Source organism: Bos indicus x Bos taurus, chromosome 6 (genome assembly GCF_003369695.1).
Source record: "Bos indicus x Bos taurus breed Angus x Brahman F1 hybrid chromosome 6, Bos_hybrid_MaternalHap_v2.0, whole genome shotgun sequence".
NCBI classification, from domain to species: Eukaryota; Metazoa; Chordata; class Mammalia; order Artiodactyla; family Bovidae; genus Bos; species Bos indicus x Bos taurus.
The window spans coordinates 62484276-62503408 of record NC_040081.1 but is presented as its reverse complement, the minus strand read 5'-3'; the positions used below and the strand labels follow the sequence as shown (position 1 = coordinate 62503408).

General features: G+C 38.0%; 1 pseudogene; it reads right to left on the bottom strand.

The window, feature by feature from the left end:
* Positions 1-7236: 7236 nt before the first annotated feature.
* On the bottom strand, positions 7237-18911 carry LOC113894617 (annotated as a pseudogene).
* Positions 18912-19133: the final 222 nt, after the last annotated feature.

The window sequence follows — 19133 nt, the reverse complement described above, 5'->3', positions numbered from 1 at the left end:
ATTTATTCTTCTGCACTCAATAGACTATCTCCTTAAGAGTACTTTTCCTGTGTTTTCTACTTTCTCCAGTATCATCAGTTTCTCCTAGTGCTTATAACCTCATCACTATGCAATTTTCCTTCAGTACATTCCACTAGATAATGACTAAAGGCAATTCATTTACTTCTTTCCTCAATATTGTGTGCTAAGTTGCTTAAGTCAAGTTTGACTCTTTGTGACCCTATGGACTGTAGCCCTCCAGGATCCTCTGTGCATGAGATTTTCCACACAAGAATACTGGAGTGGTTGCCATGACTTTCTCCAGGGGATCTACCTGACTCAGGGATTGAACCCATGTTTCTTATGTCTCCTGCATTGGGAGGCGGGTTCTTTACCACTTGTGCCACCTGGGAAGCTCCCTTTCATCAGTATCACTTTATGGCCAAGCATTCTGATGGATTTTCTTCTAAACATTACAGTCACATTTCCTCAAGCCTTAAGTGCTCTAATAAAGCTTCTTTCTCCCAGTAATCAAAGATAACTTCTTCAAAATTTACAAAGACCTTCATATTGAAAAAAATTATTTTGAAAGTACTGTTTTCAATATGTTTAGACTTTCAGTAGCGTTCCACAAAAGTCACAATATCATCCTTTATGAAATATCCTGTTTTCAGAACACACTACTCCTTTGGTTTTTCTTTTACCACTTCTCTGTCTCCTTAGCACATTTCTCATCTCTTCACTCCTAAATGTCTCCAACCTTCAGTAATGAGTCTTTTTCTCTCTTCTCTTAGCAGCTTCTCCCTTTGCATTAAATACCTTAATTTCTATGGATTTAAGTAAAATCTTTATTATATATGGTCCTTTCAACTACAAATAACAGAGTCCCCAAGTTGTATTAGTTTAAATAATAGAGGATTAGTTGAGTGAATTAATCAAGTCAAGAAGCTACCTTTTAACTGATACTGTTTCGATCTTTATCTCATGGTTGCAAAGTAGCTGCCACATTTTGAAATACTCTATTCTTTTACAATAGCATCCTGAGCTGAAAGCAAGAAAGAAGCCTGGAAATTTTTTTTCCCTGATGTCTCTGTATAACAGGAAAAATAACATTAATACAATAGAAGACTTCAGAAATGTTTCTTATGTTTTATTGAACAGAATTGGGTCACATGTTCATTCATAAACCAATTGTTAATATGAAATAGTTGCCTTCATTTGATTAAAATCAAACTATTTCAACTTCCTGGCCTTAAAACAGTTTCTGAATACATTTGGAGTTCTATTAGATGCCTACCCTGAAGTCATTTCCCTCTTGATTTTTAGAAATAGAACTTTTTTTTTTCTTTTTATGTACCAAGATCCTAGCTCTAGGGGACTTCCCTGGAGGCACTGATGTTCGGCACAGTGCAGGGGATGTTTAATCCAAGATCCCATATGCCTGTGGCCAAAAAACATAGAAGCAATATTATAACAAGTGCAATAAAGACTTTAAAAAAATCCCTAGATCTGTAAGAAAGTAGATCCAGCACTTTGTCTAGAGGTGAAGTTATGGTTAATTTTACACCAATGGAAAGAAAAGGAATTTTTCTAGGGGCTTTGGGAATGATTTTGGATTGCTCATAAAAGGGTGGTGTGTGCCAAAAGGACTTCACCCACGCTGCTCCCTGTTTCCCTATGTTTGAGCATGACATGATGGTTAGAGTTGCCACAGTGAACTCGCAATCACAAGGGGGATATTAAACATACACATACACACACACATTCCCAACATTGTTTTTTACTTTTACCTTGCCATGAACTAATGCCTTTACCTTTACTTTGCCATAATAAGACTTTACCTTCAGAATTCCTGCTGTTTGAGTAAATTAATTCCCAATATTTAAGTCACTATTTGTTAGGCATTTTGTTATTTACTGAGATAGCATATCTAACTGATACACCATCTGTATTCTGTTGGCTTTCTGATCTACATTTCTAAGACCTATGTGAGCTGTCATATCTTTGGTACAAGATGATTATTTATTAGATAATCAATAAAATTTTTAAAAATGTGATCTCTGTTAACAAAATCTCTCCTTGACATCTACAACTGGATGTTTCAAATCCAGTATAGTATAGTCAAATCTGGCCTCTGAATTCTATGCCCCCTGCTTTAGGACTTATTTCCTCCCACATAATCTTTAGATAAGTTCGACAACATCCACTGTGGTAGGTTCTCCAGAGAAACAAAATCAATAGGATATACATATAGAGATTACAAAGACTTAGCCTCCGAGATTGTGGAGAATGAGAAGTCTCAAGTTCAGCACTAAGAAAGCTGGGGACTCAGGACAACTGGTGGTGTGGGTCCAATCTAAGTCTGAAGGCCTGAGAAATGAAAGAGCTGATGGCATATGTTCCAGTCCAAGTCCAAGTCTGAAGGCAGGAGAAGAACAACATTCTAGCTCAAAGGTAGACAGACAAAGCAAGTTCTCCCTTCCTCGGCCTGTTTTTTCTGCTTAGGTCATCAGTGAATTGAATGTGGTCTCCATCCACATTGGGGAGGGCAATCACCTTTACTAAGTCTATTGATTCAAACGTTAATCTCATCCAGACATATCCTCACAGACACACTGAGAATAATGTTTAGCCCAAATATCTGGGTACCCAGTGACTCATTCAAGTTGATACAGAAAATTGGTCATCCATTCCATCATTTTGAAGCCAATATTTATCTGTGATTATTCTATGGAAATTTCCATTGTTTTGAATTTAAAATTTATTTTCTATCATGATATTCCAAGCCATATATTTAGATTAATGTTCCTTCTTCACTTTCATTTTCTATGACTTGTTCATTATTACCCACTGATATCCAGAACCAAATGGAAAACATTTTTGCTTTTCTTTATTTTGACTTTGTTTTAATATCTGAGACCATTTATATGCTTTTACACATGATTATTTATTCTACCTGGAACACTCTTTCTGCTCTTTACTGGCATTGTTCTTTCTGTTTTTGCAGGTCCTTAACAAGGGTATCCACAGAGAGATTTTCTCTGATATATGTACTTAATTGAGGTTTCCCAGTTATTTGCTATCACAGGACATTTTTCTTTAACTTCATTGTATTTATTGTGACACTGTATTTAAATAATTTAATTAAATGCTGTTAAAATACTTTTAAGTAATCTATGCTATAGCACAGGGAGCTAAGTATCTTATAATAACCTATAGTAAAGAATGTAAAAAAATATATATATGTACTTATATGTATAATTGAATCACTTTGATGTATATGTGAAACTGCTGCTACTGCTAAGTCACTTCAGTCGTGTCTGACTCTGTGTGACCCCATAGACAGCAGCCCACCAGGCTCCCCCGTCCCCGGGATTCTCCAGGCAAGAACACTGGAGTGGGTTGCCATTTCCTTCTCCAATGCATGAAAGTGAAAAGTGAAAGTGAAGTTGTTCAGTCGTGTCTGACCCTCAGCGACCCCATGGACTGCAGCCTTCCAGGCTCCTCTGTCCATGGGATTTTCCAGGCCAGAGTACTGGAGTGGGATGCCATTGCCTTCTCCGATATGTGAAACTAACACATTTTAAATCCACTATATTTCGATAATTTAAACAAGTAAAAATTGAAACAAAAAATAAAATATACTAAAAGAAATTGGATAATTGTTATTTAATATGTTTTTGTTATATGTGTTTTATTGTCAGATACTAGGATGGATATAAACTATGTGTGATATAGAGTACCTGCCATTCTCAACAACATTCAAATTCAAGTTTAAATAAAAATTGCATATCTACTGTTATGTAGGGAAGATCCTTGGAGAAGGAAATAGCAATCCAGTCTAGCATTCTTGCCTGGGAAATCCCATGGACAGAGGAGCCTGGCAGGTCACAAAAGAGTCAGATCTATGACTTAGTTACTAAACAGCAACAACTGTTATGTAACAAATGACCCAGGACTTGGTGACTTAAAACACCAAAATTTTACTATCTCACAATTTCTGTGATTTGGGTATCTGGGTGCAACTTAGCTGGCTGGCTCTTGTTTTGGGTTGCTGGCAAAGCTGCAACTGAGGGACAAGCCTTAAAAACTCACTCACATGGTTATTGACAAGGTTCAATTCTTCCTATGCTGTTGGACTAAGGTCTTTGTTCCTCCCTAACTGTTGGCCAGTAGTTTCCCTCAGTTTCTTGACACACCAGCCTCCTCATGGGGAAGTGCACAACATGTCAGCTTGCATTCCTTACAACAAACTAGTGAGGAAGTGAAAATGGCAAGAAGTTGGAAGGCACAGTCCTTTTGTTACATTATCAGAAAACACTATTCTATCACTGTTGCCATACCCTTTGTTTTTAGCAAGTAAGTCTCCAGGTCTGACTCACATACAATTGGAGGGGATTACACAAAAGCTTGAATACCAGGAGGCGGGGATCTTTTAGAGCCATTTTAGAAACTTCCTACATCAAACATAAGACTTCAGAGTTCTAAATTTAGTCGTTATGTTGTGACTTTCAGTTCAGTTCAGTTCAGTTCAATTCAGTTGCTCAGTTGTGTCCAACTCTTTGCGACCCCATGAATTACAGCGCGCCAGGCCTCCCTGTCCATCACCAACTCCTGGAGTTCACCCAAACTCATGTCCATTGAGTCAGTGATGCCATCCAGCCATCTCATCCTCTGTCGTCCCCTTTTCCTCCTGCCCCCAATCCCTCCCAGCATCAGAGTCAGTTCCAATGAGTCAGGTGGCCAAAGTACTGGAGTTTCAGCTTTAGCATCAGTCCCTCCAATGAACACCAAGGACTGATCTCCTTTAAGATGGACTGGTTGGATCTCCTTGCAGTACCTAATATTATTTATTGTCTAGAATGTAAGACTCATAACATATATTTAAGTGTTTCTCTAATATTGCATCATCAGCTTCCTGCCTATTGCAGGTTCACATTAAGCACCCGTGATAGAGTGAATAATGTCACTCTCCCCCCATCCCCTTGGAAAAATGTCTACATTCTAATCTCCTTAACCTGTGAGTGTTACGTTATATTGTAAAAAGAAATGTGCAAATGTTAAGGATTTGGGGATGAAAGTGTATCCTATATTATCTGGGTAATCCCGTGTAATCACTAAGGTTATTGTAAAAGGGAGGCAGGAGGATTAAAGTGGAGGAGATGTGATGCTGAACCAAGAAATTGAAATGATATAAGGAAGGGACTGCTAGCCCAGGAATGCAGGCAGCCTCCAGAAAATGAAAAAGATATTACTTTAATTATACCTTATAATAATTATAATTGAGAGAACTAAAGTGAGTAGCTTGAAACACAAGAGAATTAGACACCATTCCAGTTAAATACTTAACAAAGCATGAAGGCAATGGCAGCCCACTCCAGTACTCTTGCCTGGAAAATCCCATGGATGGAGGAGCCTGGTAGGCTGCAGTCCATGGGGTCGCAAAGAGTCAGACATGACTGAGCGACTTCACTTTCACTTTTCACTTTCATGCATTGGAGAAGGAAATGGCAACCCACTTCAGTGTTCTTGCCTGGAGAATCCCAGGGACGGGGGAGCCTGGTGGGCTGCCATCTATGGGGTCGCACAGAGTCAGACATGACTGAAGTGACTTAGCTCAAAGCATGAGTGAAAAACACAAGCTTTGAGCTTTCCAATGACTCATTGACTTAGTAGGTACTGAAAGAGTTCAAAGTCCCTTTTAAATCTAAGAATTTATGATATCATGATTTTTAAATCAATAGATTGTAAATTGAAGTTTTCTATAATGTCTTTTAAAATATAAGTATTAGGTCAGCTGAACATGTATCTAAATTAAAAAATATATGCACACATTTTACAGAATTGTGTGCTATAAACAAAAATCGGTTCAATAAAGTACATTTCTATAATCAAAATCTGCTTTAGAGAAAGGTAAAACATCTTTTAGCATTTCCTGTTATTTTGTAATTCACTAAGGATAAAGAGATTGACTGAAGTATATGTTTAAATTGTATCCATATGCAAATGTAATTTAATACATTTTAGAAAATCTGCTAAAAATACTTCTGCAGCTTTGGATAAATTCTGAGGTTCTTGAAATATGTGTTTCATATGCTCCTGTAATTTTATCTTAAAAGACTCTGATGACTATTTTCCATGTTTAGAACTACATATTATTTACACTGCTCTTTTCTGAAGCAAACTGTATTTATTTAAAGACTTGTAGTGTGCATTACTTAGTTTTATATTCTAAAATCATTTAGATATTAATAGAATTTTACTTTCAACCTATTCCAAGAATTCATAAAATAGACTTCTTTGGAACAACACTTAAGAGACATCTAAGGGAAATTTGGAAAAAACAAATTTCCTACCAATTTCTAATAACAGGTTTTTATCAAGAGTAAATCATGAAATGTCTTCATAAATTAAAAATGTTTATAATAATGCATCAAATATGATATTCATTTGATTGTGGCTTATACTTAGTAACATCTTTTTTCTTTGATTTACAGAAATATATAAATCACTGATATTTCCCAAGAAACCTACCTTTAGAACTCTAAGGTTATTTATGCTAGACTGGCAGCTTACAATTAAATAGAGAAGCAGGTTTATAATGTTGTGATGTTTTTGCAATATCATACAGAATAATAAGGGAGATTCCTTTCCACCCTCTGCATTTTGATTCATGATTTGAATTTTTATAAGAGAGTAAGTAGTTGGTAGTTGGAACTCATAATAAAGAGACAGAATTGCACCAAGAAGAAATAAATTTTAAAACCCTTATACTGAGGAACCCTTGAGTAAAGTGTATGCATGTGTGTGGGTGTGTGGGTGTGTGTGCTTCAAAGTTAGAGGATGATGAATAATTTAGAAGAGAAAGATGGTGATAATTATAACAAGTCAAAACAGTTGTTTCCCTATTCGAGTGAGGCAGTAAAAAGCAAATGAACTTTTAGGTTTGTTTGTTTTTGGCCTTCCCATGTAGCATGTGGGAATCTCAATTTCCTGACCAGGATTGAAACCATGCCCCTGCAGTGGAAGCATGGAGTCCTAACCACTGGACTGCTGGGAATTACCTGATGTTGGATTTTTTTTAATTTAATTTTATAATAAGCATTGCCAAGATTTAGTTCTTTAACTATCCAGTGATGGAAGCTCAATCTTATATGTGGGTTAACACACAAAGTGTGACTCTTAGAACAAGGCAACCCACACTTTCCACTACATATTCAGAAGATGAGACATTGTCTCTTTTTGGAAACCAGCATCTTAGAACATAACCTGGGCTTCATCATATTCTTCCTTATATCTGAAAGGAGAGATGCAAAAATATAGGTACAGCTAAAGTCTTTTCGTGGAAAATGGTAGCAGAATCTAGAGTCCATCAACGACAGTGGCAGGAATGCAGTGGCTGTGATGCCAGGAGTATCAACATCACCAACTGAATTCCTGAAGGAATCATTGATTATGCTCTCTGTAACTAAGTTTCTTTGTATCCAGGCTTCCTTCTAAATCTTCAAAATGCTTTTCATGATTCTAATAAATTGCTTCTCTGCTTATGTGAATCAACTTCTGTTGTTTATGACAAAAGAACTTTAGCTAATATTGAAATTTGGCCCAGAAATACATGACAGAGAACAAATCCTTAGGGAAATGGAAGAAATATATGATTCATTTGAGCCTAGATGGATCTGAAGACCCTGAAAACTCCATTAGTATTCCAGGATAGGAACTTGATACCACATGGTATACAGTGATAATTTAGCTAATTAAAGACCCTGTAATCCCTGAGAATCAAGTAGCCATTGACCCAAGCCAAGGAAGGCTTTGAGTCTAATGGGACATAGATTTTTTTAAGACAGAACAACAGGTATCATGAATTCAAGTCTATAGTGTGACGACTTCTTGTAATGGGACTGAAAAATTAAAGTAAATTAAATGAAAAAATATTATGATCAAATTCTTAATTTCTTAGCTCAAAATGTGGTAGATTGCAACAATGGACACCAATGATTCCTCTCATGTTTGTATGCTCATGCCACTTCACTCATGAAGAGGTGAGGTCATTTCTTTTATTTTTTCTCCTTTATTCTAGGCTGATTTTGTAACTAGCTTTGACCAACAGAATGAACTGAAAGTGATATATATAAGTGTGCACTATAAGGTTTGGGTTTAGAAGGGCACAGTAGCTTCCTCTTTTGAGATTCAGCTCTATGGAAAAATAGCATGAGTCAGACCTTTGTGAATTCGTGAATTCACGAAGACAGAATTCACAGAGACAGAGAGGCTCAGCCAATCCTCAGCAATGCTAACCACTCCGGTTGAGGCTCCAAAAACATGAGTGAAGCCATCTTGGATCCTTCAGCTCTAGTTATAGCTCCAGCCAACACCATGCAGGAAAGAGACATATCATCAGTGGTAGGCTGAATAGCAATGCTCTAAAGATATCTACAATCTAATCCCTGGAACCTATGAACAACACTTTACGTGGCAAAAAAGACTTTATAAGTATGATTAAATAAAATCATTTCTTGGGAGTGAAAGTGAAAATCAGTTTGTCGTGTCCAACTCTTTGAGACCCCATAGACTGTACAGTTCATGGAATTCTCCAAACTAGAATACTGGAGTGGGTAGCCTTTCTCTTCTCCAGGGGATCTTTCCAACCCAGGGATCTAACCCAGGTCTCCCTCATTGCAGGTGGATTCTTTACCAGCTGAGCCACAAGGAAAGCCCAAGAATACTGTAGTGGGTTACCTGTCCTTTCGCCAGTGGATCTTCGAGACCCAGGAATCCAACTGGGGTCTCCTGCACTGCAGGCAGATTCTTTACCAACTGAGCTATTAGGGAAGCCCTTGGGAGTAAAAGATTATCCTGAATTACCTGCTGGACCCAAAATGCAATCCAAGGATCTTAAAGAGGGAGACAAAAAAGGTTAAAGACATAGTATTAAGAGATGTCACAGTGGAAACAGGAGGCTGGAGTGATAAGAGAAATGGGTCATGAGCCAATCAATGAAAGCAGGGAGCTACTGAAAGTTTAAAAAGGCAGACAAATTCTCCCAGCAAAATCTCCCTAAGAAATCAGCCATGCTGAGTTGGCACTTAGCTCAGGGAAATTAAACTGTCAGAAAATTTTCATTGCTTTAAGATATGTAGGTTTGGTAACTTGTTACAGCAATGAAAAGCAACTAATACAACATCCCTGTTGAGCCCTTCCTAAATCATAGGGCTTCCCAGGTGGTACAGCTGGTAAAGACTCTACCTGTTCAATGCAGGAGACACAAGAGACATCGGCTTGATCCTTGGGTCAGGAAGATCCCTTGCAAGAGGAAACGGCAACCCATTCCAATATTCTTGCCTAGAAAATTCCATGGATGGAGGAGCCTGACGGGGTCCCTGGGATCGCAAAGAGTCGAACAGTGAGAAATAATGAATAGTTATGCCACTAAACGTTCATGCATTGGAGAAGGAAATGGCGACCCACTCCAGTGTTCTTGCCTGGAGAATCCCGGGGCGGGGGAGCCTGGTGGGCTGCCATCTATGGGGTCCCACAGAGTCAGACACAACTGAAGTGACTTAGCAGCAGCAGCATGCCACTAAACTTAGAAGTTGTTCTTAGGAAACGATGAATAAATGGAATAGAATGTTAGTGGAAAACCAAGGCTCCTTAAATTGTGCTAAAAAAAACTACCAGTTACAGCCTCAAGGATTCATGTACATTTTTTATTCTATGGATTTACACTTTTAATTGATTTCAGAGTTACCAAGCTTTTTATGCAAAATTTAGTACCCTGTCAGGCAAGAGAATTTTGAGAACTAGAATAGATATTTAAAGGAAGATTTGGAGACTCCAATACAAGAAGCACAAAAATCATTGAGTCTCCTTTGGTTGCCAAAGCAACCTATCCTCACTTTTCAGGGCAGGCAGAGGCTTCCTCACCTGAAAGAGTTACTGTGAAAACTTCCTAGAATAAAAATTTAAGCCAGATGCCAGCACAACAAAGTAAATCCAGAAAGAGGTATTTACAGTAAAACAATTTCACAGATTTGTTATAAAAAGATATAATTTGTGCATTCCATCAGGAAAAAAATTCTGAAAGTACATGAACAAGAAGAAAAAAAATGTAGTTTTATATTGAAGTCTCTGAATATGCTGCACTTACCAAATTATTGCTTCTTCCTGTCTCCTGTGCCATTGCTTTCATGAGTTTTATCGTTATATAGTATATATATTCATAATGACTTGCTATTATTTTTGCTTTAGACAATTATTTTTCAAATTGATTAAAAATCATTTTGAAGTCTTTGACATTTACCTTCATTTTAAGCATGTTTATAGTCTGTCATCTTTGTTTCGCGTGCCTATACAAGTTTCTTTCAGGTATATTTCTTCTATTTGATATACTTTATTATTTCTCATAGTTCAGCTGCTGGGAATGAATTCTCTTCTTTGGCTTCTGAGAAAAAGTCTTTGTTTCATCTTTTTTTAATGAAAGAAAACTAGACTTCATCCTTCAGTACCAAGGTTACATCATCTTGATCTGTGCTACAGTTAGTTCAGAGAAACGATGACCGTTACTCATACCTTTAAACTATTGGCATCATCCTAACAGAATTGAGTAAAGGAAATAGCATGTTACCTGAGACATCTGCATATCAAAAGGTGGTAGGTAAGTCTTATGAATATAAAGGAGACTATTATTCAGTTTAGCTTCTGGGGGTCCAGTGGTCTGGAACTTGTCAGAATACCCAGTACACTTCGCATACTCAACACTGCTGCTGCTGCTGCTAAGTCGCTTCAGTAGTGTCCGACTCTGTGCGACCCCAGAGACAGCAGCCCACCAGGCTCCTCCATCCATGGGATTTTCCAGGCAAGAGTACTGGACTGGGTTGCCATTGCCTTCTCCATACTCATCACTAATAAAGAACAAAAAACCCCCATACTCTTGGTTTTTCTAAATTTTGGTGATCATGTGATATACTTCCAGTTTATATTAGGGCTTGGAAAAAGGGAAGAATTTCCACATTCAGATTGCAGTAAAAGCAGCTTTATCTTTTTACATCCTTATGATTCAACTCATAAAATCATGATCCAAGAATCTACAGCTGATCTTGCGTTGTAAGAGACCATAGGAATGACATCAGAGGACACTGGGCTCTTGGAGCAAAGTAATGTTTCATAAGCAACTATTTTCTTTTGGCTCTTGGCTATAAATTAAGCATAGACAGAGGCAGATCTCTGGACCAGGGACACCAAGTAACTATACAAAGTAAGCTGGCCATAATATACATGATGATATCTATCTAGCCCGAATACTGAACTTGCCTAGCAATAATTCATAATTAAAAAAAAGAAGTATCTGAGACCAGACATAAGCTGGTTCTGAGACCACACACATTTAGTAAACAAACTGCATTCACTCCTGGCATGCCCTCTCTGGCCATACTAACATCTAAGCTTTCTCACATAATATACACTTCTGGAGAGCTCTCCAGTATCAAATGACTGAGAAGAAAGAAACCTGAGTATTATGTATGACAGAAATAAAATGAAAATTTTAATAAGATGGTATACTCTGATTTAAAATGTCTGCAAAGAAGTTACACTAGAAGATTGAGTAATCAATTCAGACATTTCTTTCAAAAGGCAGAATTTTGAGTTGTATGTCTAATCCTCTGTTTCTCCTAAAAGTGGCTTATGGCGAACCTCTGCATCAGTATGTTGGCAGAGGCGAAGGTCTGGCCACATAACAAGGAGGCTGTAAGAAATACAATGAGAGGATTAGTATCAAACTTGGTCTGGCGGGGGTGTTTCATTTAAGATTGTGATATGGAAGACAGTATGATGGATGCCTAACACTGTTACCCTGAATGTTGGGAAATGTGTGATACAGGTGGAAAATGAAGAGGAAAGAATAAGAATATGAATGATAAGAAGAGGATTCTAGGATTCTCTTTTATTGTCTTAGTCTATGATCATAACAAGTGTTAAAATTTAATAAAAGCCACTACGGCACTATAGAAAAAGCTTTACCAAGGGCTCAGATCACTTGGGAATGAAGTTTTATCACATCTCTAAGCTGACATCCCTGTCTGGTAAGGACAGAGAAGCATAAAAACAGTGCTCAGAAGAAGGAAGTAATAAACACCATCTATAGATGTTGTCGTTGTTCAGTTGCTAAATTGTGTCCGACTTTTTGCAATTCCATGGACTGTAGGATGTCAGGCACTTCTGTCCTCCACCATCTTCTGGATTTTGTTCAAATTCATGTCCATTGAGTCAGTGATGCTATCTAACCATCTCCTTCTCTGCCATCCCCTATGAACCTACTTCAAGTTAATTAAATCAAGTGTGGCCTTCCCAGGTGGCACAGTGGTAAACATCTGCCTGTCAATGAAGGAGACACAAAAGATGCAAGGTCAATCCCTGGGTTGGGAAGATACCCTGGAGTAGGAAATGGCAATTCACTCCAGTGTTCTTGCCTGGAAAATTCCAAGGACAAAGGAGCCTGACTGGCTACAGTCCATGCGGTCACAGAGTCAGACATGACTGAACACACACAGGGTATATACGTTTTCTAACACTGCTCTAACAAATTGAGACAAAATCAGTGGTTCACTGTAATCTCTACAGTGGTTTTCAACTAAGGCAATTTTTCAACCACCACTCTCTTCCTTCCAAAGAGGATTTGACAATATATGGAGTGATTTTTGTCCTGATTTTGGCTGGGGAGGATTCTACTGGAATCTAGAGGGTAAAGGCCAAAGATTTTTATAAACATCCTAGAATGCACAGTACAACTTCCCACAACAAAGAATTATTCAGCCTGAAATATCAACAGTGCCAAGGTTGAGAAACCCTGATCAGCCTGTACATTTTCAAAATGTATGCATTATACAACAAATCTAAAGCATATTTTTCTTAGATATGTACTTATGTTTTTGTTTGTCAACCAATGACAGCAATTTAATAGGAACCATTGAAAAACCTGTTATCCTCAGATGTTAAAATTTTCAGAATATTTTTTTAAAGTACAGGTGAAGATAACTGATTTATATATATATGTATGTGTGCATATGTAGATATTTAGTTTTTGTAGATGTCAAATATCACAGTCATCAGGGCTGAGTCCATAGTATAAACAATGGCCTGTTCTACTTTGAAGTATGCTTTTGCACTAAAAAATATGAAAATTTCATACTGTAGCACTATAAGATTGCCTATTGAAGAAGCAACCTTAAAAAGTTATTGACTACTTCAAGTAGTAACTCAGGTAATATCACTAAACCACATGAGACATCAGGAAGCCTCTAAAATTCTCTACCAAAAAGTATCATACTCTAACCTCAGTAATGCACTGTAGCATATAGCGGAATGAGTTTATAATTTCAAAGCAACCCTAAGACCTAAAATAACTCATTTCTTAGTTTAATTATATTTTCTCTTGTTCTGTGTTCAGTGTAGAAGAAAAGTAGCTGGTGCTTGTCTTCTGGAAAAAATATTCTCTTACTCTTTAATTTTATTATTAAAAACACTTCAAAAACTTCTTTTCTTTAAAATCCTGTACTTTCTCAAGGCACACTGAAGTTTGATACATTATATATCTGAAGATTTGAGCTAGAGTTGATGTATAAGAAAGTGCTTCAGATATTCAACCATCTGCCTGATCACTAAAGAGCCATGTTCTTAATTGAACTAATCCCTTTTATTTTTAAAAGTTAAACCTTCCAAAATGAAACCATTTCCTAAGTCAAGAACATTCCCTGAAGATGTTTCTAGTGGAGTTGAACACTATTTCCTATACTGTACTTCTGGTAAAGATAAATATAAAGCGTAAGCAATAACCCATAATAGAATATCAGTGCAAGTTTTCATCATAGTAGGTACAACAAAAAACTGTAACAAATTCAAATATATATAGACAATTTAAATCAAATTGACTAGCATTTGGATATAATCAGTCATGGGCATGAAATGCTTTTTAATCAGGTAATGACTTCATTAAACATGGTTAATCACACACCACCTTGAACTCATTTTCTAAATATAGAATTAATTATTTAAATTACAGCAATTAAAGCACACCAGTCAATGGGGCTGGATTCATTTTTAAAACTACAGACTTGCAAAAAAATCTAGTCATCATTTGCATGAGATGGAGCATGTATTGAGTATCTGATAATTTAAGAAAATCAACTTCTGAATCAAACAACACAGTGGGAGTAAAATATAGACAACCTTGGATAGTTAGTTCTTAGCCAAATCACATAATAGACTTACAGAATTAAATAAAGCATAGAGAATATAATTGAATCTTGAAAAAACAGTTCACTTAGCATTTACTTATAATTTATCATTCTTTTTTCAAAGATGGTATACTTGTTTCTTTATCATAGGACAATAATCAATTCAGGTAGAGTAGAATACAGGTTCCTATTCCATACAAAATCAACAGATATGTAGAGAACATTTGCTCAGTGTATGGTACACCAGATAAACAAATGATGTACAACTTCCTTGGGAGATTTTAAATCCAGTTTGGAGTGCTAGATATAAAATAAGGAAAGCTACAGATAGTATACACTAACAGTCAGTTGAAGAGGCTGTGGGGCTTTCTGTAAAGAGGCATATACTTGGAAAGCATACTTCCTTGTAGGTCAACTAGAAATTCAATTGGATTCTGTTTCACTGCATTCTCTACATGGTCGTTCTTGACCACTTTAACACTGAGCTGCTGCTGCTGCTAAGTCGCTTCAGTCATGTCCGACTCTGTGCGACCCCACAGATGGCAGCCCACCAGGCTCACCTGTCCCTGAGATTCTCTAGGCAAGAACACTGGAGTGGGTTGCCGCTTCCTTCTACAATGTATGAAAGTGAAAAGTGAAAGTGAAGTCTCTCAGTCGTGTCTGACTCTTCTCGAACCCATGGACTGCGGCCTACCAGACTCCTCCGTCCATGGGAGTTTCCAGGCAAGAGTACTGGAGTGGGATGCCATTGCCTTCTCCTACACTGAGAAGAAGAGTTTATTTTCCTGACTATACTTATTTATGAACTCACAAAAAAGAGGTTACATATGGTTCAATAAATATTTAGGAAATGGAATGGAGCATATTGCCTTAAATTTACTCTGTAAATTTAAGAGTTTTCAGTTATAACAATTTAAGAGTAGTAGTTATTCTGCACAACACGTGCTTTTTCATCATTTGCTGTATCACTTAATTATCTCATACTTAATATTCTGACTGCTAGGTACATCATGAGCAATGCTGGGCTGGAAGAAGCACAAGCTGGAATCAAGATTGCCGGGAGAAATATCAATAACCTCAGATACGCAGATGATACCGCCCTTATGGCAGAAAGTGAAGAGGAACTAAAAAGCCTCTTGATAAAAGTGAAAGAGGAGAGTTAAAAAGTTGGCTTAAAGCTCAACATTATGAAAACTAAGATCGTGGCATCTGGTCCCATCACTTCATGGGAAATAGATGGGGAAAGAGTGGAAACAGTGTCAGATTTTATTTTTGGGGGCTCCAAAATCACTGCAGATGGTGATTGCAGCCATGAAATTAAAAGACGCTTACTCCTTGGAAGGAAAATTATGACCAACTTAGATAGCATATTGAAAAGCAGAGACATTACTTTGCCAACAAAGGTCCGTCTAGTCAAGGCTATGGTTTTTCCAGTGGTCATGTATGGATGTGAGAATTGGACTGTGAAGAAAGCTGAGCACCGAATAATTGATGCTTTTGAACTGTGGTGTTGGAGAAGACTCTTGAGAGTCCCTTGGACTGCAAGGAGATCCAACCAGTCCATCCTAAAGGAGATCAGTCTTGGGTGTTCATTGGAAGGGCTGATGCTAAAGCTGAAACTCCAGTACTTTGGCCACCTCATGTGAAGAGTTGACTCATTGGAAAAGACTCTGATGCTGGGAGGGATTGGGGGGCAGGAGGAGAAGGGAACGACAGAGGATGAGATGGCTGGATGGCATAACTGACTCGATGGACATGAGTTTGGGTGAACTCTGGGAGTTGGTGATGGACAAGGAGGCCTGGCATGCTGCAATTCATGGGGTCACAGAGTCAAACACGACTGAGTGACTGAACTGAACTGAACTGAATGGACATTATAATATGTATCCAGCAATGTAACAATTTTTTTCAAACAGTTTAAAGCTACTGGCATTATCTGCAAAGGCATCAAGGTACATAAATAACTTTTACCCATTCTTTGAAATCTTTTACCTAAAGATTTCATGTAAAAAGAATTCTTGCAAATTCACAAAGTGTTTTGTTACATAATTCTTAACTTCCTTGCTTTCATTACAGCAATATTTTCTTTATTAAAATGATCAAATATGTAGACAAAAATAATCATATTTACTTCTTAAGAAGTAATAACTCAGTAACATCATGTAAATATAATAATAAAATATATAACACATTTCTAAGGAACATCTCTTTTTCATGTGCTATTTGTCATGTAAAAATGTTAGAGAAGTCAGCATGCCCTTTTTATTTATCGATATGAGCTATTCCCACACTGTGCTTTAAAATGAATAGCTGTTACTAAGGAAGTTAGGCAAAATAATGATAATATAATTAACAATAATTTTAACTTCATCTCATTTTTACCTTATACCTCAACATCAGGCATGAATTTTCTTGCTCCCAGTGTCATTCAAACCTGTGTTTACAGAATATTGAAGTAATATTATTGACCTAATAATTTAGCTTAATGGGAATTATGCTTCATTATCATAAATTTATAAAATTCTACTGAACAATTTTACGGAAAGTTTTTCTGAAAATACTTCATTATAATAAATCAAGAAGAGGAAACAATATGAAAGAAAAGTTCTACCTTCTTGCCCTTGTAAAACCCTATTTTACCGAAGCTATGTGGCATGCATCAATATTTTTTTCTAAGAGAATAGAATATGATCATGATGAACTGTAACTAAAACAAGTAATACATATTAAATTCCACCCTGAAAATTAATGTTTTCATATATATGTTTGCCACACATAATATAAATGCATTTTATTATCTACCCACTGAATACTGTTTAGCTGCATAGTAAATACCAGGAACTGAAGGTATCCTGGTGAATGTATCAATATATAATGTCTTTCCAGATATATCATTATCTTTAAAAAGGAGTAATTGGCTCTGTAAATATTTATGGAATTGCTGTCATTTGTTGATTCAGTTGCTAAGCTGTGTCCGACTCTTTGCAACCCCATGGACTGCAGCATGCCAGGCTTCCCTGCCCTTCACTATATTCTGGAGTTTGTTCAAACTCATGTCCATTGAGTCAGTGATGCCATCCAACAATTTCATCCCCTGTCACTCCCTTCTTCTGCCCTTGATCTTTCCTAGCATCAGAGTCTTTTCCAGTGAGTCAGCTCATCACATCAGGTGGCCAGAGTATTGGAGTTTCAGCTTTAACATCAGTCCGTCTGATGAATATTCAGGGTTGATTTCATTTCGGATTAACTGGTTTGATTTCCTTGCTGACCAAGGGACTCTCAAGAATCTTCTCCAGCACCACAGTTCGAAAGCATCAGTTCTTTAACACTCAGTTGTTTTATGGTCCAGCTCTCACATCCATACATCACTACTGGAAAAACCATAGCTTTGATTATACAGACCTTTTCAGCAAAGTGATGTCTCTGTTTTTTAAAAATGCTGTCTAGATTTGCCATAGCTTTCCTTCCAAGAAGCGTCTTTTAATTTCATGACGGCATCACTGTCCACAGTAATTTTGGAGCCCAAGAAAATAAAATTTGTCACTGTTTCAACTTTTTCCCCATGTATATGCCATGATGTGATGGAATTTATGGAATAGAATACAGCTTTTTTTCTTCTTTATTTCTTCATTTATTTTTAAAATTTTACAGTGTTGTATTGGTTTCTTCCATGTGTGTGAAGTTGCTCAGTCGTGTCTGACTCTGCAACCCTGTGGACTGTAGCCCGCCAGGCTCCTCTGTCCATGGGATTCTCCAGGCACGAATACTGGAGTGGGTTGCCATTTCCTTCTCCAAGGGATCTTCCCGGGTCTCCTGCATTGCATGCAGATGCTTTATCCTCACAAAGCAGCCAATTACATCATTCTCTGCAAACTTGTCTCCATAGTTTTCAAAGCGGCCATTGGTTGACTTCTTCCCAGAGCCTCCGTAGCCATAGGAGAAAGGCTCTTCGCCTAGCTGAGTGCTGCAAGAGTCCAGGGACCAACCAATGCGGACCACGTGTGGGTCGGGCTATGTAGACGGAAGGTGCTTCACAGAGATTTCTTTATTGATCATCATCTCAAAGCACACACGGCCCCTTCTGACCCTGTAGCTGGCACGGGCTCCTGACCACAGGTGTGCAAAGCCTTCAATCATGAGCCGGTAGCCACTACTCCCATCTCGGGCCACCTTGAAGTGGAGGTCGCAGTTATACGTGTCAATGGCCACAAGGGTGTCGTCAAAGTCATCTTTATCCTCTTCAGCCAGAGGCTGAGGAGATCGCCCCCTCCTATCCTCTCGGTGCTCAAAGTACCCCCGTCCCTGGTTTTCTTCATAAAGCCTCTTGCAACTCTGGAATTTCTGTCTGTCTGGTTTGTGTTGAGATGCTTCGGGTGGGAGGAAGCTGGTGGGTGCTTCTTGCTTCATCTCTGTCTTCACTTCTGGGCAATAGGCCTGCTGCTGTTGGTCCATTTCCAGTAGTTTCCTCTTGTAGCCTGATTCCTTCTCTTGCTTGATGACCTGTGTCTCATAGAATTGGTTCTGCATGGTAATACTGTCCATGACATAATGTCCGGCCAGCCCCGAGTAGCCGCCAGGCTCCGGGTGCAGCTGCTGCCTGGGTGGCGGTGGCTGCGCGGTCCCCTCCAGCTCGGAGCCCTCCTCAGTCTTGACCTCCTCGTTGTTGTGCCCGGGTTGCCCCGGTTCATCGTCAACAATACAAATCAGTCATAAATATACATATATCCCTCCAGAGCCTTCCTCCTCTCTCTCCATCCCATCCTTCCAGGTCATTATAGAACACCAGACTGGGCTCTCTGCACTACACAGTGATTTCTCACCATGACAATGACAATAACTGACAATGACTTTATATCAAAAAACTAAGATAATATTCTGACAGACTTTGCCAGTTCATTTTCTCTTATCCTTTCAGGATGT